The 9,832-nt window shown below is 30.9% G+C and overlaps 1 long non-coding RNA gene across 12 annotated transcripts; it reads right to left on the reverse strand.

The window, feature by feature from the left end:
* Positions 1-506: 506 nt before the first annotated feature.
* LOC111902692 (uncharacterized) lies at positions 507-4,847 on the reverse strand. Of its 12 annotated transcripts, none has more exons than XR_002853922.3 (10): positions 4,503-4,845; positions 4,279-4,391; positions 4,128-4,159; positions 3,929-4,031; positions 3,725-3,845; positions 3,528-3,648; positions 3,389-3,437; positions 2,566-3,242; positions 1,693-1,766; positions 507-860 (listed from the first exon to the last, which is right to left on the reverse strand). It is a non-coding gene; the product is annotated as an uncharacterized LOC111902692 (long non-coding RNA). The 12 variants fall into 12 exon arrangements; XR_002853919.3 differs by having other exon boundaries at positions 3,367-3,437; XR_002853910.3 differs by having other exon boundaries at positions 2,566-2,935; positions 3,024-3,437; positions 4,503-4,844.
* Between the last annotated feature and the right edge of the window lie 4,985 nt (positions 4,848-9,832).

Raw genomic sequence — 9,832 nt, forward strand, 5'->3', positions numbered from 1 at the left:
AAAAAAACATAATTTTAATACAAACTAGGTGAGTAACCCCGCATTGCGAGGTCGTATGTACACCGATGAGAAACCTCACTTTTGGGGTTGTTATTGTTTGACTGTCGCTCTTAAAGAAAACTAATGGAAGACATTAAAGAGGATGTTATTGTTTGACTGTCGTTCTTAAAGGACATTGTGGGGATTAGAGGGTACTTCATAGCTTGTTAATTACTGAATTTTTTTAATTGTTTTTTTTTTGTTATTATACGAGTAGTTGTAAAACTGTTGTGTAAACCATTTAATAACTTTAAGATAGTGTACTGGATGTTTGAAATGGTTTTAGAAAGTGATCATGTATTTGCCAAAAATTTGCAGATGAGTTGTCAACTTGCGTGAGTATTTGTATACATACCGTTGATGCAGAATCATAAACTGCGGATGCTCTCTCAAAGTTCCTTGCCATTCCCAAACCACACCACAATATTTGATTGTATTAAATGTGAATGTAGAGTCGAATGTAAATATGCTTAGTATAACATCCTAATTTATTTTGAAAAATCTACCCAATTATATGAATGTTATAGAATAGAATACAAATAATAATAATAATAATAATAATAATAATAAAATAAAAAAAATTAAAAAAAACCTACTATAATACGTTGGAGATCTTTAAGGACAATTTTGTAAACGTAAGCAAATTGTTGAGATAGCAACCTCCGTATAGAAAAGTCGAGCAAAAGTACACCTGAACTGACGACAGATAGATCTCTTATCACATTTATACCGTATGTTATTACTATAACCGCTCGTGCTTTCTGACCTTCTTAATAACGTTCTTCATGTAGAGATCAAGTTCTTCTCTCTCTGGTGTGAACCTAACACATCAGAAAGCCATATATTAATGTAGCTTCGCAAAAGGGTAAAATAGTCAAATGTCACTCAAAAGGTTATAGAACCCTCACCCCATATGCTAGATATGAGATTAACAAAAAAAAAATACATTAATGTCGCTTCGGAAAAGGGGTAAAATAGTTAAATGTCACTTTCGCATTTGATACTTTCGCTTTCTTTTTTGGAAAAAAATTCAGAACAAATTTTACCACATTTATAAAAAATAAATGGAAAGTTGAACAAAATGGCAATGTATGTCGTTTTTTGGGTACAGAATTTAAAATAAATTGAAAAAAAAACAGAAAAAATAGGTATAAATGTAAAGTACATTCATATTTAGGACATTTTACTCCTAAAAATGGAAATTACACCTAATGAAAATGTAGTTATTTTTTTGGGAAAAAAAATCAAAACAAATTACATAAAACAGAAAAAAAAATGTATAAATTCTAAATACATTACTATTTCCTGCATTTGCCATCTAAATATGAAAGTGCACTAAATGGAAATGTACTTTGGATTTTGGTAAAAAAACAAAACAAAACTGCAAAGTACATTGCTATTTAGTGCATTGTCCTTATCATTACTTCTTTGATGGCTCCAATATTGACTTGTTTTAATAAAGAAGCTAATAAAAAAAAATTCAAAAACCCCATAATAAGTTAGTAAAGAGATAAATAAATCAAAAAACAAAAAGTTAACTTGTTAAAACGGCCATTTTCCTTTTTTTGTACTCATTGCATCTTTTAATACGTCAAAATTTATAACAAACGAAAAATGAAACAATTAAAGGAAAACCTCATTAAAAAGTGAAACCTGATGCAACACCTATTCGTCGACCAACTGATGGATTGATTTATAAATTAGCCCCTACAATCTCATCAGGCCCCCTACACATAAAAATTTAAATTAATCAAATTTCTTTTGGACCAAACGGGTACAAATTCTGGTAAATTTGATGAAAATGAAAGAAATTGTTGGTAATCACAAATAAACAATAGATATTGATTAAATTCTGGTAAATTTGATCAAAAATACATATATTAAACGTGGAAGATTAGCATCCTTTAAACAAAAAGAATAGCATAATGTAAACAAACCAAATGATTGTAAATCGGATTTGAGAAATTGGAGAAAGCCTAACTTCTTAAATTAAGTCAACTTGATTGGTAATCACAAATAAACAATAAATATTGGTTCACAGCAAATCTGTTTGAAAGAGAAATTGACAAAAAAAAAAGTAGCCTAAACAAAGTTTAAACAAATGGCTTTGAAGAGGTGCAAAATAAAACGAAAAACAATAACATGTTGGTAAGAAGTTGTTTCAATACTTGATTACTGTTAAAGAGTTTAAATGTCAATATCAACTAATTTAAATAAAACTGTGTAAGTTTGAGAAATCTTAACATCTTCATTTGGTTGAAAAAAATAATACACTAAACAAATGAATCGATATATTATTATTTCATATAACTCACCATAAAAATATAATATTTAATGTAGATTACAATAATAATGTATTTTTTCTCCAAATTGTCATTGTTATTTTGAATTAGTTAAACGATAATAATCTACTTAATTTTTTTCCATGATTTTCTAAAATATTTAAGATATTGCACTAAGCTTCCAAACTCCAAACATCATGCATCAAATATTGGCAAAATAAAAAACAGAAGAAGAGTATAGTACCATTCACATTATAAATTCTAGATACAGACTGATTCAAATGCTTCAAGGACATCATTTTAATCTGTTTTCCAAAAACAAAGGTAACTAACAATTAGAAACCAACGAAACTATCCTATTTAGGCAAATAAGTAAATTAACAGAAATAACGGAACAAACTCACGTAAAATAGAGCGTAGTGAATGAAAGGGAACCATTGATTTAATCATAACATTAGTTTTCTTTGATTCAACACATCTCTTACCTTTAGAGCTTCACTCAACATCTTCATTCGTTGAATTATTGTTGCTTGTTAGAGATGGATATGGTGCATCAAGGTCAAGATGCACCGTCAATTTCATTATCAAATTCTGATTTTTGAACTTGATTTATTCTTTTCATGCAAATTGTTAATATCCAGATCATTAAACAGCACCAAGACTCAATTTTACAACCAAAAGCCATTGTTTCATAGATCAAACCTGAATGTGAAGCTTCTTGATCAGGTACAAATTCAAGAACAGAAACGGCACTTCAATTTTCAATATTTCTAAGACCCTTCCAGCAAAAACTGTGATAGAGGGTAAAGTAGTACATGAAATCATATAAATTGAAAGATGACTTATACATGAAAAACGGTAATAATGGTTCAAGAAAAAAGACTTGCCTCTAACGGCTTCATTAGTTTTTTTTAATTGGTCCTGCAATAAACACATCCATCCCACAATGACATAATAAACGCAATCCACATTGTTGGGTACGTTATCAGGAATTAAACGGAAATTAAAAAAAATAAAAATACATGCTAGAAAATTTTCCCCTTACAAACTAAAAGCAGACTTCACACCTGGGATGAGCCAACTCTTTGAAGTTTGATTTATGGGATGCATCTCTCCCTGATAAAGAGAACTTGAATGAGGAGAGAAAAACTAAAAAGGTCTTGAAAATAAATGCAGTGTGATAATGATTAAAAAAGAACAAATTACCTAGTGTTTAGTTATTGGGTAACTACAGACACGACAACAAAATCATTCTTGATGAGAAAAATGTCCTCATGCAACCCAAACAATTGTTGAATCCAATGACACAGTTGCAGCGACAACATACCTTGAAATTAAGATATGCATAGAAAGAATAAATGAAGGTTATATCATGTTTTTAGTAACAAAAAGATAATAAGCACCTATATACCAAGGGTACATATGGAGCGTATTGCATTTGTTCCTGACTACTTAATCCAAGGGTTGATATCACTTCAATAGCAGTAGGAAGTAGTCCGTCTCAGTTTACATAGAAAACATTCCCTGCTTTATGAACTTAAAACTATGATTAAAGCATAAAAAAAGTAAATGGTTAATAAATTATGAAATTAGGACAAAAATCGCACCACCGCATGCCGATTGCATTGGCGATTTCTTCTTCTTCCTGTACAATATGTTGTTGCCGAATAGAAATCTTTGAAGAAGAAAGCATGACACCACCGGTATGCCCTAAAACGTCATCAGAAACATAATATTACATGTATAGACAACTGAACCAACTGTTAATGCTCTTTTAACAGGAAAAATAGAGATTTGTTTCATTACCTGTAAAAGCACTGCAATTACATATGTCGTTCCTGTAATTAGGGTTTCAATCCAACGAAGAGAGATGACGTTATTGGAGCGGAGAGGAGAGTGCAACAGAAGATGGAGATGGCGCTGAGACGGTAGTAGGGTTTTAGATTAAAGTGTTTACCTGCAGTGGAGGCAGCGACTGAAGAATTGTTATGAGGACATGTGACACTACGGCATAATCGTCGTTCCTAGGATCTCGCTGATGGCGGTTAGGAGGTCACGTCTGGTGATTAGCTGGGTAAAGATGAGAGCTGAAGTGTGAGCGATGGCGGTGTTGACAATTTTAAAATACGAAACCAAATCGATTGCAGAGAAAGGGGGAAGGAAAAGTCGATGGAGGCGAACCTGATAAGAGAGACGGTGGGAACTGGGAAGTATCCGGATGTTCGATATGTAGTCTGTTAACTGGGTTACGCAAGAAGCTGACGGCTGATGTTGACGAATCTTCTGCCCCTTTGAGCGGTGGTAAAGTAGGAAGGAACTGGAGGTGTCATCTACTCCAAAAGACCAAAAGACGAAGGCAGATGAAAGAAAGAAGGCGGTGGAAGCAACTGTATTTGATTGGGCGAGGGAGGCGGTGAGTAAATGTGGATGGAGGTGATGAGCGGTCCCAAAACGAAACACGTAGGACAAACGGAAGAAAACTATAAACAAAGTGTGAAACACCACCCAAAATATATTCAACACAAAAAAATATAAAAAACAAAGAACCATTTGTTTTGTGAAAATAACACGCGGAAAATAGCATAGAAAGCAGCTGCGCAAAATAACACAACGACACTATTTCTAAGAATAGTCCAACTTTAATATATATATATATATATATATATATATATATATATATATATATATATATATATATATATATATATGGAAAAGTGAATATACCTAACAACCTTATATAAGCTTAGGTACCTAACTCCATAATACCACATCGGTTTGTATGATATTTATATTGTAATTGCCTAAGGTTCTTAAACTTCAACCCCATAACTTGATTGCTTCCAAAATCTTTGGACTTTCACCAATATCTTTCTTTTACATCACGTCTTTCTATCGAATACCACCTAATGGGCTTTATATCCTATTGCTACAAATGAAATGATGCAGGAGAAATATAATGATGAATTTCCAAATTTTTTTGAAGTAAATCAAGTTTAGGGATGAAGTTTAAGAAACTTGGATGATTGCAATGAAAATTTAATGCAACATGACGTAGTTTGATGAGGTTAGGTACCTAAGCTTATATAAGGTTGTTAGGTATATTACCCAATATTCGTCATAGACAAATAGACTCTTATGGGGAACACGTGTACTTGATTTCTATCGTGAGCATTTTTGTAAATGAGACAATTAAAAAACAAGAAAATAATTTATTAATGCATATATGTGAAGATTTTGGCATACACTTCATGGATTAAGAGACCTGATATATTGATAGCACATAGTACAATACATACATGTCTACAAAATCAATTTCTCATTAGATCGATGAAATTGTTAAGCGGTGGTGGTTGGTTATATCTAGTACTTAGTTTAAGTTATGGAGTTCGGTTGTTTTTGATCTACTTATCAAGATATGTTTAGAAAGAGTGACTCGATAAGGTAGGTGGATGGGGTTTTTCTTTCTAGAAAGGGGATTTCTAGAAGACTCTATAAGGCTTAACATCCGAGATGAGTTAGGTTTATGGTTTGGCGACTTATAAATGATCAAGGCTTGAGAGCCTTATGGAGATGATATGGGCAGTTCATGGGCTTGGCCCGTTTGTTATATTTGACTCAATTTTCTGCCTATGTATTTGTATCCCCTAACTTTTTACATGAATAAAAAATTTTCTAGTTCGCGTGTCGACGATCACGATTACGGGCTCAAAGCCTTATGGAGACGATATGGGCTTTTAATGGACTTATCCCATATCTTGTTGGACCTATAAACCATATCATTCTTAAAATTAATAGAAGCATTTCTATATTGCATGATTAAGGCTTCATAGCCTTACGGGGACGAGCTTGCCTGTTTTTCCTACAACTTTATAATTTGACTTGCACAATCCACTAAATTCTACACAATTCAATGAAACATATTGTAAAAATGAAAGAAAATGTGATTTATCACATTCAATATCTATTGAATGATAACCAAGCATTCCACATCATCCAACCATACTTAACTATAGTATTATTTTTCACATCTTAAAAATAAATTACAACTCAAATCAAACACGTTTATAAATATTGGCCCAAGATTGCCACCCTTAGATTACTTATTGTCCGTTCTCGCAAATCGTAGTGTTTGTATTTTTTGTGTTTGTTGTATAATATGTTAACACGTACGAACAAAATACTGGTCATTTCAGTAAAAGTATTGTACATATCGAGTAACTAAACGTCCAAGAACAACGATCAAGTAAAGCCACTTTTATTAGCTTCATAGCATCATCCCAATATCTAGATTGAACATCAAGATCCCAAAAATGGTTTACAAGCAATAATTGGTAACTTGTACGATTATTAAATACTATTAAACCCTTAGAAATAAGTATTAAAAATTAGCCGGCTGATCATGACAACAACACAAAGGCGAAGGAGATGGCATACAAGCACCCGTTAGAAAACCCCGCTCTTGGCAAAGTTGTAGGCAACTGTTCTTAATCGATGCACATGGTCCAATGCATGCAGGTGTAAGACCTGAATACATGCATATACAATCAATCAATATGTTTTATAATCTTATAATAACACAAGAAATGAGAAATGAAAGAAAGTTTTCATACCTAAACTTGGAACAAATACCAACACCAAAACTGTGATGGCCAGTATTGTTTTTGATGTCAAAGCCATGAGTCTAATTAACGTTTGATTTGATGTAGCTTGATTTGATTGTATTTACAGAATCTGTGGTTTGTGGGCTACTTAAATACCCATTTGCAGGTACTATAACAACCAATTTGGAACAAGGATTATTATTTTATTTATTAGACTTTTAATGTGTGTTCTTAATGGGACTTATTACCATATATAATACCGATTTTATAACCATTTAAAGGTATCACACCATTTTCGAACAAGGATTATTCTTTCATTGATTACAATTTTAATGTGTTCGTTATAGGATTAATTAGCATATATAAGACCGATTAATTATTTGTTTGATTGGACTTCTATTTTAGTACTTTTAAGTTTTAACTTATAAATACAAACAATCCAAAAAAAAAAAAAAACCCATCGAGGTGATGCCTAATGTTGCTCAAGGAGATGATGACATTTCAACGAAAAGAATTTGTTTAACATTACAAACCACATAATATTTATTATTTTAGTGCTTGCGAAGCCTTTATTTTCTTTCAAAAGATCAATGATTACTTTTATATGTATTATCTATGGTTCAACCATTTTACTTTCATTTCTAATATATTAAATAAATATAATCACTGGCGAGGTTATGCATAACTACGGTGGGTAATAAATTCAACGGTTCAAGTATAAATGAAAGAAAAAGGGAAACGAGATCACAATAAGATTTTCATCTTAAAAATGGGGGTTATTGCAAAATCGGTAGAAGCTACGGATTTAATTGGATTAAGCATTGGTATGGAAACTTACTAAATGATAACTTTCAAATTCAGAGAAACCCTGGAATTAATAAAAAAAAAAAAAAAGGCAATCCCAAGCCAAATCACATTTTCCGAAAACAAACAAAGGTTCAGAAAGCGAAAATAAAAAAGGATAGGTGCAAAGACTCGATAATGGAATTGATTGTCTTATGTTAGTAGAGGATTCCTTTTATTGAAACTTCATAAAAGAAGACCCACCTAATTTTTATAATTTACCTAACATTTATATAGAAATTTTATAGTGATCTACTTTACAAAAAAAAAAAAAAAAAAAAAAAAAAAAAAAAAATTAGGATCTACCTTACCAATAAAATCTTTAAATTTGTACAGACAATTTTCTATAGAAAAATTAGTGAATTGCGTAGTTTTCAATCTAAACTTGCCACTAAATATAATCAGGTCATTTAATAAAAAAAACGGGTTAAACAAATCTAAAGGATCAACATTTATCCAAAGTATATCTACTCTAATAAATCAAGATCATTTTGTCACATGTCACTTTCTCATTAGTTTTGACACGTGTCATTTTATGGTATTTTCTTAATAAATAGTATTTACATATCAGTTTATGGTTTTTTTTATGTCTTTTTTAATTTTTATGAATTAAAATGTCACATAATATTAATATTTATATACGTAAAATATTAAATATAATGAATGTAATAATAAATGACAAAGATTGTCTATTAATTTATGGTAATTTGAATTCATAAATCCATTTCCTAATAAGTTATGATTTTTTGTTTGTTTTAGATAGATGATAACCTTTTTTGGTTAATAAATTATCATCTAGACCCTTCAATATTATTTTTTAAAACATGTTCAATGAAAAAATAGTTAGAAATGTTTGACTTTCTATTATTTATTTGATTTTTTATTATTGGTATAAAAACTATTCTTAAAACGAGTTTTTAACTTTTTATTTAAAAGAATAGTTTATCAATAGCTATTTTTTTGCAATTTTTTGATACTTGTTTTCCTTGGACATAGTTTTCTTTTTTAAAATTTTAGCGGTAAATCAAAATATTTATATAAGAATATCAAGCCAAGATGAGCTTTTATAAAATTTATCGTTTTCAAAGAAAAAATTCTAAAATAACAGCTCTTCATAATAGATATTACAGAATGACCATATTTTTAATAAATGTCACAAACTACCATAAAATATGCAATTTTATAAAACTTAAAAGTTAAAACTCTATATAGATTTTCGAGTTTAATATATATCTACCCTAATATATAATTTTTTTTGCCATTTGTTACATTCTTATTCATTTTGTCACATGACATTTTGTGGTTATTTTAAATTAAATTTTTTTCACATGATATTTTATATATTAATCAACATATGTAGTATATGGGTCTCACACCTAATGTTTAATAGAATTCATATCATAGATCATGTTATGCAGAATTGCCAAATTCAACTTGTGATGGTCGAATAATTTTAATTATTTTATGAACCCCATTAGTTTGTTTCTTTAGAATCGCATAAGCGGTGGTTAACGAATAATTATTGTGGTGAAATTTTCATGCAATCAATCAAATTTACTAAATCCAAGTAACTTCAGTTTCATGAATGGAAATGTTTTCTCCTCATGTTCTTTATTTGAAGATCAATATAGTGGTGCACAATATAAGATCGTCTCTAAACTCAGGGCCGACCAAAGCCCAGGGCGAGCTGGGCCATGACCCAGAGCAACATGTTTTAAAGGGGCATTAGATTTCAAAGGTCTATTATGGGTAGCATGCTATTTGGGCCAAAACTCTTATCAACCACCACTAAAATTGATGGTTTGGAACACAAAAAGGGGAAACTAAATGATCTGAAACCTAATTTGGCAGCAATTGCAAATTAATTTACACTTCTGACTTCTTGGTCTCCTAAACATCACGCCTAAAAAGCTGAAGAAGATGAAGCGTCTGATCATTGAATCAGGGAAGACGACTCAAATAAGTTCTCTTTAATATCTACTTTTATACTTATGGAAGTTTGTTAGGGGTGTCAGACCCAACAAATAGAGGGGTACGATATACTCCTAAGTAACACTACTCTATTGC

Source organism: Lactuca sativa, chromosome 7 (assembly GCF_002870075.4).
Source record: "Lactuca sativa cultivar Salinas chromosome 7, Lsat_Salinas_v11, whole genome shotgun sequence".
Taxonomy (NCBI): Eukaryota; Viridiplantae; Streptophyta; class Magnoliopsida; order Asterales; family Asteraceae; genus Lactuca; species Lactuca sativa.